Here is a 17,419-nt window from a genome sequence, read left to right as displayed (position 1 = left end):
TGACTGTGTTTACACAGTGAACGTGCGTTAATAAGGGCCATGACAATAGGTGTATCTATGCCCTTAGTGTGTAGCTTGGCGTGCGTTCTAATAAAGTTAGTTAATATCGCGCTATTACAGTGTGAACAACACAGTACAGCATCCTTTGGGGTTAAGGTTAAGTCAAGTGGTATACAACCTGGAGCTATGGGCGGTCGGAGGTCCATCAGGAAGGAGTGGGAATAGACCAAATGCCGGTTAGCGTATGTTGGGCCAGGGTTTGTGGCCCTGGGCCCGGCCGGACGGGCGCAGACGGGCTTGCCTTTGGCGCGCCTACGGCGCGCCAGCGGCGCGCCCGCTGCGCCCGCCCGCTGCGCAGACGGGGAGGTCTAGTGGTTTTATACATGTGTATGAGGGCTCGAGGAGGGTGGGAGGGCTCGAACAACTACACCGCCAGCCTTACCCTCAGCAAGATGGCGGCTGAGGAGGGTCGGGTGAGGTGAAAGCGCCTAGTAACAGCAGCGCTGTAGATGGACAGGTCGGTGAGCAGCCTCGGAGCGACGCGAATCTCGCGCCGAGGTAGGGACAATAATTTTAAAACTACAAGCTAAAATATATACAGGTCTTAAAAAACTTTATTTTTAATCAATAACGAGCACACAATCACAATTGCAGGTAAAGCAAAGATTAGAGCAAAGATCCCCCGGCTTCCACCTCAGGGGAGAAAATATGCAAATTGCGCGATGAACTGAAGACCAACCCTTAAATATCCCGGGAGGGCGGGAGGGCTCGAACAACTACACCGCCAGCCTTACCCTCAGCAAGATGGGGGCTGAGGAGGGTCGGGTGAGGTGAAAGCGCCTAGTAACAGCATTGCTGTAGATGGACAGGTCGGTGAGCAGCCTCGGAGCGACGCGAATCTCGCGCTGAGGTAGGGACAATAATTTTAAAACTACAAGCTAAAATATATACAGGTCTTAAAAAATGTTATTTTTAATCAATAACGAGCACACAATCACAATTGCAGGTAAAGCAAAGATTAGAGCAAAGATCCCCCGGCTTCCGCCTCAGGGGAGAAAATATGCAAATTGCGCGATGAACTGAAGACCAACCCTTAAATATCCCGGGAGGGCTCGAACAACTACACCGCCAGCCTTACCCTCAGCAAGATGGCGGCTGAGGAGGGTTGGGTGAGGTGAAAGCGCCTAGTAACAGCAGCGCTGTAGATGGACAGGTCGGTGAGCAGCCTCGGAGCGACGCGAATCTCGCGCCGAGGTAGGGACAATAATTTTAAAACTACAAGCTAAAATATATACAGGTCTTAAAAAACGTTATTTTTAATCAATAACGAGCACACAATCACAATTGCAGGTAAGGCAAAGATTAGAGCAAAGATCCCTTGGCTTCCGCCTCAGGGGAAAAAATATGCAGGTCATTGCAAGACGAATAACCAAAGAAGTAAGGGCCACACCTGCAGAATGTTGCCCAAAAACCCTTGTCCAATTTCCTCAGGAAAGATATAAGAAGAGGAACTTTGAGGCAGGCATAAAAGCCTTCTTAAAAATGTATTCTATATTATGTTTAATGCTGACAGGTTAGCAAAGTCCAAAGTACCGCTACTCAAGGCAGCAACAGGAAAACACTTTGCTTTATAAATATGAAACATAACCTTGATGGATTTGTGCCCCAACCTAGTTGAAAAATCAATAACAGAGGCAATGCTCCTAGTCAGCATATGGCACCTGGAAGATACCGAAGAGTGCCAGGTCATAGACGAATCAAACAAAACACATAGATAAAGAAACGTAGTGGTATGGCTAACAATACTGCCTTTAATCTCGAAAGTTCTAAACTTAGTGGGCCAGGGACTGATCACTATAACGTGATTTGGTAAAGTTAGTACTTAGATCAAGGCTATCCTTAAAGTGCACAAAAGAGTTAAGCAGACGATCCACCTCCAACGCTGTTCTGAAAGTAAAGATGGCATTGTCTGCATAAAGCAACACAGGGATCGAACAATGTCCAATCCGATATCCATATCACCCTCAATAAGGGCATTCTTCATGTTGTTTATATGTAGGGCGCTTTCCTAGCCACATAGGGCACAAATGTATTCCCTGGCATATTACAAGATGTGTTTTGCAGCAAGCACGTTAACCCTCTATGCTACATTTGGAGATAAAACTAGACAGAACAAAGAACTCTTGCGGAACTGCCTTAACTACCAGAATTATCCCACCATTATTATAATCCTTGGATGATTGCTGGGCACACAAAGATCTCTGCAGCAGGTGCCTTAACCCTGTGAAAGATTTCAAAACGCAGCATCTTTGTGACCAATTAAGTCAGAACAGGTTTACAGCCACATTTGTCTTTGATCCCATTTTCTGTGCAGCAGAATTTTTTGTTAAATAAATGTATATGTTTACTATTAGACTTTGTGAGACTCCGCCGCTCTTGACTCCACCACTTTTCATATACCACACATTGTTCTCCAAAGCATGGGTTCCTGGGAATTTTTTTTATTTTTTTGCAATCCGTGCACTGAACCCAGCACAACTTTTCATGCCATCATTAAATTGTTGCGACTGGGGTAGGAGATAGTAACACCTGTTATGTGTAACAACGTGGCGCCTAGCTGTGAACCACCATGACTCTGGCAGCAAGCGATATATAAAACAAAATCTGAGATCTGTGTCCTTACCTCGGAGCAGATTGCCTCAGTGTTCGTGTGGCCACTTGTAAAGCTCTCCTAAGTGACGCTGGAGTCTCTTGATGCGGTGGAGGTTTTAGGTGGCCCCAAGGTGCACGGCGTGCATGTGTCCACATCTACCCAAGATGTGAACACTGTGACTCCCGAGCAGGATGATCTGTGGAATCAGATGTCCACTTTGTGCATTCCCGCGGACTGACGCTTTCACTGCTCGGGCCCAGTGTCTCCCAGGAGCCCAGGGATGTGACAAGGGAAAGCAGATGGGTGGCATAGAGGAGAGCGCAACACGGGATCAGGGCTCTGCTATCAGCTGGAGGGCCCTCGGAGGGCGAGGAGTCCTGGGCACAGCGCCGGTTATCCCTTCAGAGCAGGACGGGATTTCTGACGAGGGCTGTTTTCAAGAGCACGTAGTATATCTGTGACTCTCGCGGAGCCGTGCTGCCCCTCTGACCCAGAGCGCGTTCTGCCAGGACGTCCCTCCGAAGTTCAGAAGGACCCTTGCCTCGGCCATCAGCCCTGCATTCCTCCTGGAAAGCACAGCGTTTCCATTGCAAATCCATTGACTTCTGTAACAAAACTCTCCAGTGACAAATATTTGTCAAGGCCACCCCAAAGGCTTACCTAAAAACAAACACATCAGGGACAACAAAGAAGTGAGCATTGCAGGGTTAATGTATTCAACTCAAGTCAGAGGCTGCACTAAAGTCACAGTACTCTTACCAAGTTTCTTAAACTCTTTAAACAATAGCTAAGTGTGCCTGTGAGTTACCAGTCATTCACGCTGTGGAACACGCACATTCCTGTATCCTGAAGAGCACCAGGCCCTATAGCCCAGCCCCTGTCTTCTCGGCTTTGGTTATAACCTAACACCTCTCTTGAGTTGTAAATGGGTCGGCTAGCCTGTGATTTCAAGTTGAGACTGTGCGATGCCGGGCGATGTAGTGACCTCTGCTCTGCCCATGTAAAACTCGTCATCCTTTTGAACACACTGTTAAACAAACAAAAACATGAAAAGAACCCATATGAAGTTATTGAAGATGCATGGTCTCCTATGCTTCTTTTGCCAGTGCTTGAAATGTTTTGCTGCTTGTAACTCAGCGGAAAACTATTAAAAACTCAATGTCGCAAAATCCCTAGCAGCTGTTCCTTCGCACCCATACCAGATTTGCTCTGAGTAACTATTCCTTCGTCCTATTCCTGCCTCGCTTAAACAAGCATTTGCAATGCAATAGGACGCGCATTTATGCAAGACCTATTGCATTGCAAACAGGAGTGTGGGCGGGCGGGGGGCAGGAGGGCGAGTAGGCATGAACAACAGGAGTGCGGGCGGGTGGGGGGGCGAGAAGGCATGGGAAAAAAATAGTGCTCACAATCTAAATAACACATACCATGCAACACTCAAAGTAAAGGGGCTAGTAGCAATGGAATGATACAAATTACGACATGGCTGTCATAAGGAGGGACTAACAGCCTATAAACAAATCGGAAGCCAGCATTGAGAAAGGACAAAGGTACAAGCCAATGAAAAAGATAGGTGGGGAAGTGGGCGGAGCTTCCACTCCATACTCCATTACTGCATGCCTCGCAAAGCGAGCAGCGCATGCGCGCTGCCGCTTTAGGCTCGACCTAAAAAAGGAGAACATTGTATAACATCACATAGGATCTGGTACTCATCCTACCGCTGGTTGTGGTCATCGGGTGGTCGGGCAGCGAGCCTCTTTCCCTTTGTTGGGCAGAGTGGTCCTGGATCAACATCAGCACATTTCAGGAGGCGCTCGCCTCTGCAGGTACTGGTTTCAGGGAGGACCGTGATTTGCCCCTGTCATGGTCTTGCATGAGAGCGGCCACTGCTTGAAGGGCTTGTGTCCTGTCTCCCAAGGAGCGAGCACCCATGTCTGTATCGCTATCCCTGAATCAGGAGCCTCTGGAGTTAGGCCGGTTTCCGGTGGAGGCTGATGAGGGGGCCGTCGGTGATTGGGTAAAATTGTTTCACAGGTCAGATGCAGCTTGGTGCATGTTCTGAGGGGTAAGGCTTTCCAGGAAGAGGCAGAGGTCCTCTGGATCATAGAATTCCTTGGATACTCCATTTCTAGTGATCCGGAGGCATGCAGGGTAAAAGAGTACATCTTTAATATTTAGTTGCCTTACCAGGGGTCTAATGGGGAGGAAAGCTTTGCAACACTCATTGGTTTCCCTGGAAAAGTCTGCTGCTATCCGGATCTCTTGACCCTCAAACGTGTTGTGTCTATGGGCGCGGGCCACTGTGATGAGTTGACAAGCCTAGTCATGGCTCAGGAAGCAAGCTATGAGCAGTTGTGGGTGCAGAGGGGCCCCTCCATGAGCTTGGCTAATACGATGGGCCTGCTGCATCTTCAGTGGTGGGTCAAAGATTAAGTCTGTGGGTTTTGGAAGGGTGGATGCAGGAAAGCTCTGGCATCAGAGCCCTCCACTCCCTCTGGGAATCCAAAAAAGCGGGCATTATCTCCGCAGCTTCTATCTTCCAGGCCTGTGACCTTACTGCGTAGGTAAAGGAGTTCCTGGTCTCGGTACGGGATAGTATAAGGATGGGCCTCCATCGTTGAAACACATTGAGCCAGGCCGTCCATGCGGTTCTGGAAACCTGCAATGTCTGTGCGGACGGACTTTGTCTCTGAAGTAAGGGTGGAAATTCATGTCTATATGCCCTCTAGCCATCGGCCCATGGCTAAGATTTCGTGAAGTGTCCGCTTTATAGTGGTATCTGGAGAGGCAGCCATGGTTGGGTGATATGAGCTGTGCACCAGATGGTCGGTATAATGGGCGCCAGAGGTGATGCAGCCCTGCTTCAAAGCTTCTGTGAAGAGGAGCTGTCCTGCAGGCTTCCACGTTGGTTTATATATTCATATAGGAGCAACAGAGGGAAAAAGAAGAGCAGGTCGCCCTCCACTCACAAATCCTTAAAATGACAAAACCTGGTTTCTAAGGCACCTTTTTCAAATTCAAAAACTTTATTAAACATGTGCGAAATACTGTCCTTTACCAAATTCCATATACTCCTCTTTTCTTCCTATTATGAGGTAGTCACAACACGTTTATCCGCCTTTCTTACAAATCCAAATTTTTGCAGTAGACAGTCCTCCATAGGTCAAAAACTAAGGTCTTAAAACTTTACCTAGTGGAAACCCAAGATCACAAAATGTATAGACAATTGTGTATATAAAAAAAACGTGAAAAGACAAAATGACCCCACACATGCGCACCACCATGGGGTCACTGGTTGGTACTCACCAGTTGTGCCCACTTTTATTATCATCGGTGGTCATTTTGTCAAGAAAGTAAAGGAGAAAGTGTCCAAGAAAAAGAAAGATTAGAATCAGGTGCAGTGAAGTGACACAGGTCACATCACACAATGTAACCAGATGTGATTAAAATTGAAAAAAACACTCCCAAAGCAATCTCTTTATTATTTACTGAGTGTTTTTTATCAAATTAAAATGGATAGTTTGCAATTCATGCATACCACTTCAATCGCCCGAAGCCTCACGGAGCGCGCAGTCAGCTACGTGCTTCGTGAGGCCCTGGGCGATTGACACAATACACGTATGGTCAATCCATAAGGAAGAATCACTAATGGAGTTTCCTGGTTGACCTCAACAGCGAGAGCTAGTACGAAAGACATTGGCTATCTGAGGTCTTCCATTATGGCGTGTCCAATACGGGTGCTTTGGCGAAGTGGTTTGACCCTGAAGAATTTGCCTACATTTCTTTGGCAAATAAACATGTTGGCTTTGGAAGTGGTATGCAAAATGACCACCGATGATGATAAAAGTGGGCACAACTGGTGTAGGTGGTGTCCTCATCAGGGGAGTACTCTATGGGTAGTTGGGTCTCAGAGGCGGAGGCAGGGATGATCGGAGCAGGCAGGCACTCCAGCAAAAGACAGCTGAGTGGGTAATAGTAGAGGTCCGTAAGCACACAGATCACATGAGGGGTGATGTAGGTGAACCTGTTGTACCGGGCAACCAGTCCCAGGCTCCTCTGGTTGCAGGTCTCAGTCCCTTAGGAGGAGCGTGCGCTGTTGCGTACGCTGTTGCGTTATGTGTAGTGGTAGTAATAGTAAGAAGCTTTATTCGATTTCCAGTTTAAAAAATCATAAAAGCACATAAAAATATAGCATTTTAAAAGCAGGATTCTCAAACAATGTGTTTATCATAATATTTTCGAATTTCTCCATTTTACCATACTTTTCAGAAACACTGATAAAATCCATATCGTAAACTCATTTTCTAAAAAGTGCAGTGCTAAAAACGCAGGTCGACAGCTTCTGAAACCAAGCTTCTTCAAAACAGGTAATATCCATTTCTTCTTTTGTGTATTGTAAAATTTGCAGAAAAGAACTTAATGGAGTGATCTATCTTCACAGGGGCATAATTGCATCACCCTAGCCCAATCATTCGTGTTTGGGAAACTGATTATTCTGTGTACTGTACCCAATCTGAATCTTGTCAACAGTAGTCTGTCATAGGTACCTCTCTAAAATACGGTATGGTTGGATACTATAGGTTGTTAATCTCAGTTGATGATGCAGTACTGTGGGTTTGGACATTTCTAGTCTGAGCGATTCAAGTAAAGACATAGCTTTGGCTTTCAGCTCTTTTCTTGAAATGGTACTCATAGTGCTTGGTTCATTATAAAACTCTGACTGGGCTAAGTCATACAAAAAGTCCCAAACATATTATAACCAGCTCATTTTTAAAACACTGTTCGTACTTAAAACAGCAGTTAATGTCTCCAGGTTTTAAATTAGTTTCCGCACTTATCCATATCCTATACCAGAGCATAATTTCATTCCATTTTAATTAGATCTGTTATGAATGGAACCCCTAAGTCCGAATGGCAAAAGTATGACAATACACTACCCGGGAATGCCAAATATATCTTAAAAACAGATTTTCAACAATTTGTAAAGATTGAACATTACAATGTCCCCAAACTCCAGAGCCATATATAGCCGTAGAGACACTCAGCCCTATAGATTTGTAATAAGCTAGCGGTGGCCTCCTACCTAATTTTTTTGAGAAGTTGACTAGGGCTGCGTTAGTTTTCATAAAAGCAAGTTCTCTTGAATGCACCGCCTGCACCAATCTGGCTTTCTGGTCAAATAAAATTCCCAAATAACTAAAACTATTAGTAAAATCTCTTTTTTTGTTCAGCAATAAACATATATCTGCATTTGTTGCTGCCTGAGCCCCACCTCATAGCAAAGGTTTTTGTTGTGTTCACCCTTAAACCTAGATCATGCATAAAGGCTGCAAAGCTATCCAATAGTCTTTGCAACCCCACTTGGGTGCGACACATCAGGACGGCATCATGCGCATACAATAATGCCGGTATGGCCCGTCCTTTTATCATGGGGAAATCTTTGCCTGCATTTGTCAAAGCTTGACCTAGCCCATTAATACAAAGATTAAAAAGGAAGGGAGCCAACATGCATCCTTGCCTAACCCCTCTCTTGATTTGGAATGGGAATGTACACTCTCCGTAGTGGCAGTAACGTACTCTGGCCTTGGCATTCTGATAAAGGTGTTTTTGAAAACATATTATGGTGTGGTCTACCCCTAAATCCTGGAGCACTCTCCGAAGCCTATTGTGTCTTACACAGTCGAAGGCTGCGGTAAGGTCAACAAATGCTAAAAACAGTCTTCCTTTTTTTAAAAGAGTACATTTACCAATAAAAATGTACAGATTTAGGCTTTGTTCAGTAGTTCCCAATCCCTTGCGAAATCCAAAATGCAGGTCTGAGAGTATCTTATTCTCCTCTGCCCAATCTTGTAGTCTCTCTAATACAATACGTCCCACAATTTTTGCAGAAGAATCTAACAAGGATATAGGTCGATAGCAGGTGGGATCCTGTCTATTGGCTTTTTTAAAAATGGGAACGAAAATAGATTCCGGCCACGACTCTATGAGCTTGGAGGAACAACTAGCTGTGATTACTTGTGCAATGCTATATTATTTTTAGGCCTCGCCTATGCGGCGCACATGCCCTGCATAGGAAAATACCTTTAGAAATCGATTCAGTTTTTCAGGCTAAAACGTGCACTGCAATGCATTGCTTTCAATGGCAACGCGTGCACGTTTGGCAATTCCCTTGCCGGAGCGAGCTTTCAAACCATTTGTTTGTAATTAACAGATGGTTCCTGCTTGCTCCCACAAGGGAAACAGGCGCTGGCCCCCTCCTCTCTTCCCTCCCCCAGCTTAACAAATGCCATCCCCAGCTTTCACTTTCACAATGGCAGACGCGTATTTCTTTTGTTCTGTACAGCTCGCCGTACTCTGCTTGTTTTATTTTAAATCAGCCCCAAAGTCTGTTGGCTGGAATTAATCGCCTTATTAGCACTTCAGTCCTGACAGAAAAGGGAACTGAGGAGCAAAGGGTTAACACAGGTTTGCGGGTGGGGATAAAGAACACTTCCCCTGATTCAGCTCCAGTGTAGCACCAGACCACAAGACCACATGCGGCACCTCCCACATTGTGCAAACAGACCCATGCAGCAGTCCATCGCCGCTCCTCGTCATCGTCGTCGCCAGTCTCTGAAAAGTACGTGATTGCGCCACCAAGGCTGCCGACCTTGTAAAAGTAGAAATAAGCGGCTCTTTCCTGTTGGCTTCGTTCTGCTCCTACATCAGAGAATGGAAACTGAAAGTACTTGCAGTGAGTGCAGACGAGCAGCTGTACGACACCACATATTGGGACATTCACGTGGCTATTTTGTATAAACTAACGACGTTGCCTGTGCAGCGGTGAGGCTGTGGTAGCGCTTGAACGACGCCGGTACTTCCGAGCCTCCGGGCCGCTGGAGTGCGCATGGCGAGCTCCTCTCTGGGAACTACTCCTGCCCCCAGGTTTCTGTACTTCGTATTTGTGTTGATTTCATTTTGTGGTTGGGACTTTACTATGGCGAGACTCAAAGCAAATAAAAACAAGCATTGACATAGCCAATAGGTCTCGCCTTTGGGACCTTATAAGTGTTTAGCCATGCAACAGTTGATGTTGTTGCACCAAGGATATTGTGCTGGATAATTAAACACTTATAAGGTCCCAAAGGCGAGACCTATTGGCTATGTCAATGTTTGTTGAATAGGTCGACGGGGATCCCATCTGGTCCAGGAGCTTTCCCTCCCTTACTGGCCATGATCGCCCTATTTACCTCATCCAGAGTGACCTGGAGATCGGTTGATTTTGTTGGACATAGCAATGTAATTTCATCGCCATCCACCAGGTAAGTTTCCACAGCATTAGTCCAGTCCACATTTGAAAAAAAATTTGAGAAATGCTCCATCCATTGCACTTCTGCTAACGTAATTTCAATGGAAGGAGCATCCCCCAACTCCAGGAAGGGAAGCCTCACAGCCCTCCAAAAACCCACCCCATCCTTGGACATAGTTGTTTCCTGCAGGGTTTGCCAGAGTTCTTCTCTTAGTTCCTCTTTATGTGCTTTCATTGCATTTTTATAGTCCCTCCTTGCCTCTCCTAGTTTTATTGGGTTTCTGAGGGTGCTATGGGCCAATTCTTTTAAGGTTACATAAGCCTTCGTACACTTTGTATCAAATCATCCTTTAGTCCTTCTAGATGTTTTTGTATTTTGTACCCAGAGAGCCTCTTTAATGGCCCCTGTGATGTGCTGAAAGGCAATTAAAACCATTTCATGTGTAGCATTTTCATCTAGGATGGCCACCATTGTCGAATTGCTACTAGCCACAATTCTCTTCGTGGTTGCTAGAGGGTCCACCATCAACCATTTCAAGGCATTACCATTAACTCTGTTCATTTCCAGATTTTGCAGGCCGTGAATACGTTTGTGTTCATGGTTTGTTTGTTGTGTTAGTTGTGTCAGGGATATTCTCTGAGGAAAGTGATCGCTCAGAATGATTTCATGAGTTTCAAATGACTTCACCCTCGATGCATAACTATTTGAAATTAAGATATAATCTTTTGTGGTAGAGCATCCTCTTCCATTGAAAGTACTTTCAAAAGGAACAGGGTTGGTGCTTAACTCATGTACAAAACCCAGATCATGACCGCTCACCATTTCATTTAGAACATTCCTGTACTGTAAATGTGGGAAAGGGGTTTCACTTTTCCCCGCCTCATTCATAATGCCACATATACCCTTGCCATTATTTGGGCACAATGCTATGTTAAAATCTCCCCCTAATAATAAACACATCCCCTTTCCCTTCACTTTGGACCCTTTTCAATACATTATTTAGTTTTTCCAGAATTCCCCATATCTGATCCAGTTGGGCATTATTATAAACATTTACCACTGCAACTCTGTACTTATTGTAGTGTGGAAGTTACTCCCAATAAAGACTCCACACGTTGTTGCTGTCTAACTGTTTATTTATTCACTTTTCCCTACCTAAAGAGCGCCGAGCCGATCTGCCGTTTCTCTCGGCTTTCGCGCTTCTCGTGCGCGATGCGCGCGCAGCCTCAATATGGGCGCCAGCACGTCACGTCGTAACGTGACGTGCGACGACTAGAGCGCAACACCACATATCTCCCCTTTTTTCCAAACAATGAAACTGTTAACTCACAGTCCGCTGTCCATGTCAAAGTCTCGAAATCTTGCCGGTTTCACCACCGCTCTTCCCCTTCGGGTCAGCCTCACCGGAGTGGACAGAGTCTCCTTTTCCTGAGTCTCTATGCCCGCTCCTCCATTGCCGCGCGTGGCCGCGCTTCCATCTCGTCTCTTCATGTCTCTTTCCCTCTCAGCCCCCTGGATGCTGTCGTCCGCTCTCTCCTCCTGCTGTTCTCCTCTTCTCTCGTCCAGTTCCGCTTCTGCTTGCTCCTGCTCCGTGTTTCCTTCCTCCATGTCTTCTAGGTCTGCTCCACCTTGGTCCCATCGTAGAACTCTGTTGCATCTTGCCATGCGATCCTGGGACCACACGTTTCCGTCGCTTAGCAGAGCCGCTCTGCCTAACACTTCCTTGACCTGCATAGGCTTACTGTACTTGCTGTCTCCCTTTCTTTGTAGCGTGGCCAACTTTACTCGCACCCATTCGCCTTTTTCCAGACCTGTCTCTTTCACATTTTTTCGGTTGTTGTAGTGTCTCGAGTAGATGGCTTGTGCCTTTTCCAAATTTGCGTGCACCACTGCTGGGGACCACTCGCTCATTATGGTTTTTTCCTTCCATACGTGGTTGTCCCGAGTGAATGGTTCTCGACCCCTCAATATTTGGAACGGCTGTATCCAGTCCTTGTGGGGGTGATTCTGTACGCCCATACCATGTGCCACATCTCCCTTTCCCAGTCTTTGTTGTTGGAGATAGCTGCCTGGACCGTTCCCATCACCACTCTGTTAAATCGCTCTACTAGTCCATTTCCTGCAGGATGGTAGATGGACGTGTGTTTGGCTAGGATACCATTCCTCTGCATGAAGTTGCTCCATTTTTCTGATCTGAATTGGGGGCCATTGTCACTCAGGATGGCCTTTGGGATACCTTCCCTCACAAAGGTGTCAGACAGAAACTTTATGATGGTGTCTGTACCCATCGCTTCGCCTACTTTCAACTCTGGCCATTTCGAATACCTATCCATGAGGACGCACACATATTTGTGGACTCCGTGTACGTCCAGGATCGGGCCTAGGATATCCACTGACAACTCCTCCCACGGATTCTGCGGAGGGTCGAATTTTCCTATAGCCGGGCGTAGTGGTTTGAGTGTTTTATCTGCCCCTTGGCACTGTGAGCAGTCCCTGACATGTCTCTCGGCCCTTACGTCCATTCCTGGCCACCAGTAGTTTTGCTTGGTCCTCAGCTTCATTTTTCCTATCCTCAAATGTCCTTCGTGGAGCATGTTTAATAACTTGGGGATGATGTCTGCCGGGGGGATTACCTTCTCCCCCCTGTACACGAACACTCCTTGGTCATCCATCGACAACTCCTCCCTGATCTCGTAGTATGGTTTGAGGTCCTCACTGGTCTGCCTCTTGTCTGGCCATCCCTTTATGATGTATGACTTCACTTTCTCTATGGTCTGGTCTTCATCATACGCTTGTTTCCACTCTTGAATTCCTATTACTCTTTCTTGGTCCTCCGTGAGTGCCACTAATTCTTCCATTCCTGTTTGGTCTTCCTCATTCCGCTCCATGGCCGCTGCCCTACTCAGATAGTCCGCCACTCTGTTCCTGCTGCCTGGGATGAATTCTACATCATATCTGAATTCTAGCAGTTTTAGGGTCATTTTTGAGATCCTGGGCGTTGCACTAGCGTGGCCGCTGGACGTTAGTACTTTCAGTAAGGGCTTATGATCAGTTTTCAATTGGAACCGTGTGCCCGACAGGAATTGCCTGAATCTGGTCATTGCCCACACGACTGCCAGCATTTCTTTTTCAATCACGCTGTATTTCTTTTCCGTTTCGCTCAGTGTGAGGGATGCAAAGCTAAGTGTCTCCATCCTGCCTTGACCTCGGTCTTGCATCAAGACAGCACCCAGCCCCTTGTCACTGGCATCGGTGGTAAGTACTGTCTTTCCCTGGGGGTCATATCCTTGGAGTGGTACTGCTCCTACCACCTCCCTTTTGATGACTTCAAATTCACTTTGCGCTTCCTCCGTCCAGCGGAACTCCGTACTGTCTCTCGTCAGCTGCCTCATGTGATGTGTCTTGGTGGCGAAGTGCTGCACGAACTTGCTGTAATACTCCGCCATGCCCAAAAATGATCTGACCTCCTCTTTGTTGGTGGGCGGTGGCACTTCACAAATAGCCTTCACATTCTCTGCTTTCGGGGTCACTCCTCGCACCCCTATTTCGTGCCCTAAGTAGGTCACCGACTCCATTCCTATCCGGCATTTGGTCCATTCTGCCGTGAGGCCCTTACCCTCTAGGATCCTCAGTACCTTGCTGAGTTTCACATCATGGTCAGGTTTGTCTCGCCCCATTACCAGGATGCCGTCCTGAAAATACTGGACACCCTCCATGTCTTTAAACAGTTGGTGCATCAGTTTCTGGAACACCGCAGCCGCTGAGGCTAGCCCGAACGGCATACGGCGGAACTGATAGCACCCGAATGGGGTGATGAACGATGTTAATTTGCGGCTCTCTGGGTGTAGTGCAATCTGATGGTAGGTTGAGGTCAAGTCTATAGTGGAGTACCACTTGATTCCCCTGGTCCTAGCCAGCATTTCCTCGATTCTAGGCAAGGGGAACTACTCCACCACAATGTTCTTGTTCAATTTGCGCAGGTCAACACACAGCCTGACCTTCCCACTTGGTTTCATAACTACCACCAATGGTGCCAGCCACTCCGCACACGTGATAGGTTCAATGATCCCTTTTTTTTCTAAGTCCTGTAGCTCTTCCTGTACGGCATCTCTCACTGCCAAGGGCAGATTTCTCACTTTGTGGGCGACTGGTACAGCTTCCTCCTTCAGGATTATCTTGTGTGAGAATTTCTCCATCCTTCCTACCGTGCCTCCGAATACTTTGGGGTACTCACTCTTCCATTTGTCAAGATCTGGCCAGTTTTCCAGTTCGGTAAGTAGTATCTGTTCTTTTCCCCCTGGATCCAACTTGATGCCTAGGTCGCCTTGGTCCAGCCATCCTAGCACCGAGGGTCCTCTCTCCGATATGTAGAGCTTGCAGAAAGCGGAACGGCCTCTGAACTCAAACTTTAATGGTCTGAATCCTGCCATGGGTATGCGGTCCCCATTATATGTGACTGGGCGGATGTCCAGTTTCTCCAGTTCTGGGCCTAGATGTGGTGCGAAACTCTCATTCCACACTGCTCTCCGGACAATGGTGTATAGCGAGCCTGTGTCAGCCACCATGCTTATCGGTACACCCCCTATCGACATTTCCAGTACAGGTTTCGTCGTTCTTCCACCATTCACGCTCAACACTTGATCATAAATGCACAGTACCGTGACAACGTCCTCCTCTGGGCCTTCATCTTGTTCTTCGCTTTCTTGGCCAATGTATTTTACCATGCCTTTGGCAGACTTCCTCCGACATACCTTCTCATAGTGGCCCACGATGCCGCAGTACATACATTTGGCGCGGAACGCAGGGCACTTCCTGTCGTGTGCCTCACGGGACCTGCTCCCGCATCTGTAGCAAGACTTCTTGTTGCTCCCTGCCTGTTTTCCTGTAGAACCCGGGTTGCCTTGCCATTTGTAGGGCCCTTTCATCGACGACCCTTTGTGCTTGTTGTCTCTGCGGGGCCCTTCTTCGTCAACTTTGTTTACCATGGTGCTGGGCGCCATCTCCTTTTTTGTCGCTTCCGCACACCTGCGCGCCAACTCTGCCCTCTTAACTATCACCATCACTTCCTTCAGCCTGGTGTCCCCGCTGGCCCACAGCTTGTCCTGCACCGCAGTGCTCGTGGTGTGCATTACCACCTGATCCTTGATGATTTCTTCTTCCCATGTGTCATATTTGCATGTGGACGCTAGTTTCTTCAGTGCCGCCACGTATTCCTCTACTGTTTCACCTGGGCGTTGTTTCCTTTGTTGGAAATTGAACCGGTCCACAGATACACACACTGCCGGCCTGTAGTGTTCGTTTAGGTCATCAATGGCGTGGGCATACACATCGTCGTCCGTGCTACCTCTTTGTTTAGGCACCAGGCTTTTGTACATTCTGAGTCCTTCCGGCCCTAGGTTGAGTAGCAGAATACGTTTTTTCCTCTTGGGGTTGAACTGTTCCTCGTTTTCGTCTTCTAAAACCCCTATGAAGTTGTCAATGTACTCTCTCCAGTCCTCCCACTTCCTTAGTGGTTCTCCTGGTCTGGGCAGGAATTGCACTGGCGCCATCGCGTATCCCGCTTGCGCACTCATCTTCTCACTTTTGATCGTGGGTAGTGTACTCCCTTGGCTTCTGGGACTGCCCATTTTAAATCCCAATTTTCAAACCGGGTGTCCGGATGATTGGGGATAATCTGGATCCCATTACTAATCATGTAGTTACCACTCCGATAGTGTTTAGTCGGAGTGAAGTTGAACACGCCCTAAATACCATCCCGAGAGGAAGAGCCCCGGGTCCGGATATGATTCCGGCAGATCTTTTTATCCATTGTAGAGAGGTATGGGTGCCGTACATAGAGCTGTTGGCGAACGCAATTTCCAGGGGCTCCCCGGTACCCGACGCCTGGAGGGGAGCTGAAATTATCCCAATCTTCAAAAAAGGGGATCGTGCAGACCCTGCAAATTACAGGCCAATCAGCCTAATTGCATGCATTCAGAAGGTGGTGTCAAGGCTTGTACTACAGAGGATCCAGAACTGGGTTTACGATTCGGGGGTTATGTCTGCACTACAGGCAGGCTTCCGCCCGTTTACCAGCACCATGGACCAAGTTTTTAGATTTTCCAATATATACTGGAAGTGGGTTATCCTTGGGGGAGGCACTCTTTACGCAGCCTTTGTTGATTTGAAATCGGCATTCAATTTAGTTCCACGCTCAAGGCTGTGGCGAGTGCTTCACGATCAAGGTATGCCACAAGAACTCCTTACTCTTTTAATTAAATTCCATAAAAACAACTATGCACAGGTTAGGTGGGGTAACCATGGTCAGGTCACTGACAAATTCAATACAGAAAGGGGAGTCAGACAAGGGTGCGTCTTAGGTTGGGTCTAAGGAAGATGGTTGGGTTTTCCAGGGAGGGTGGGAGGGGGAGAAAGAGAGGGGGGGGTGGGGAAAAAGATGAGGGTAGGAAGGAAGGGCCACGGGGAAGGGACAGGAAAAAAGATAAAATTTGTTCTCATAAGCCATTTTTTCACCTGGGTGTTGAAAAGTAGTGAGAAGATGTGGGATGGTGGAGGGTAAAGTTAAGGTATTAACCTGGATGTCCTGGAATGTAACTGGCCTTCGCGTTAAAGCTAGAAGAGATAGGATTATGAAATATTTGAGAGATCTCTCGGTTCAAATTATGATTCTGCAAGAAACGCATTTAACGGGAGCAGAATGTAAGAAATATTTAGGCTCACAGCGATGGTTAAAACATGTATTTTACACTCCACAAATGGCGGTGACTAAAGGCATTGTTATCCTGGTCAGGCAAGGGTTAGATTGTTTTGTTGAGGGAAATGTGGCCGATTTCAAAGGAAGGTGGCTGATTGTGAATTTGAGGATAAATGGTCTTATGTATAATATTATAGGGTATTACGGTCCAAACCAAGATGATGTGGGCCCCCTAGATAAATTAATCAAAGAAATGATGGGTCTGACAGGGTACATTGTTTTAGCTGGTGACTTTAACACGGTGCTGGATAAAAAACTTGATAGATCAGCTAACAGCAGGGCCCTGGTTAATAGTAAAATGTCATTCAGAATAAAGGGCCTGATAGAGCAGTTCGGTCTAAGTGACGTGTGGAGACTAAGGGCAGGGCAGGCATTAGGTTATACGTACTATAATAAAAAGTATAACCACAGGTCTCTGATTGATTACTTTTTAATAGACCAAAGACTTACAGATAAAGTGAATCAGATAAGGCATGTGGGGGTACATCTATCAGATCATTCAGCAGTCATTTTGGAGCTTAAAATAGAATCTATTGAATCAGTTCCAGTTTGGAGACTGGATCGTACTGTTTTGTATGACTATGAGGCTATGGAAACCCTCAGGCAGGAAGTTGACGCATTTGTGGAGCAAAATGTGGGTTCAGCAAGGATAGATATTGTTTGGGAGGCGGCTAAAGCTTTTCTTCGGGGCAGACTGGGAGCTTTGGGGGCAAAGAAAAGAAG

At 46.9% G+C, this 17,419-nt stretch overlaps 1 long non-coding RNA gene across 1 annotated transcript in view; it reads left to right on the top strand.

Annotated features, from left to right (window-relative positions):
• Positions 1–1,150: 1,150 nt before the first annotated feature.
• The window catches only part of LOC144824729 (uncharacterized), a 196,376-nt gene continuing 180,107 nt past the window's right edge, over positions 1,151–17,419 (top strand). The window contains exon 1 of the long non-coding RNA XR_013609086.1: positions 1,151–1,254. This is a non-coding gene — a long non-coding RNA (uncharacterized LOC144824729). The remainder of the gene's footprint in view (positions 1,255–17,419) is intronic.

This window comes from Lissotriton helveticus, chromosome 3_1, assembly GCF_964261635.1.
Source record: "Lissotriton helveticus chromosome 3_1, aLisHel1.1, whole genome shotgun sequence".
NCBI classification, from domain to species: Eukaryota; Metazoa; Chordata; class Amphibia; order Caudata; family Salamandridae; genus Lissotriton; species Lissotriton helveticus.
This window is presented reverse-complemented; position numbering and strand designations above follow the sequence as displayed.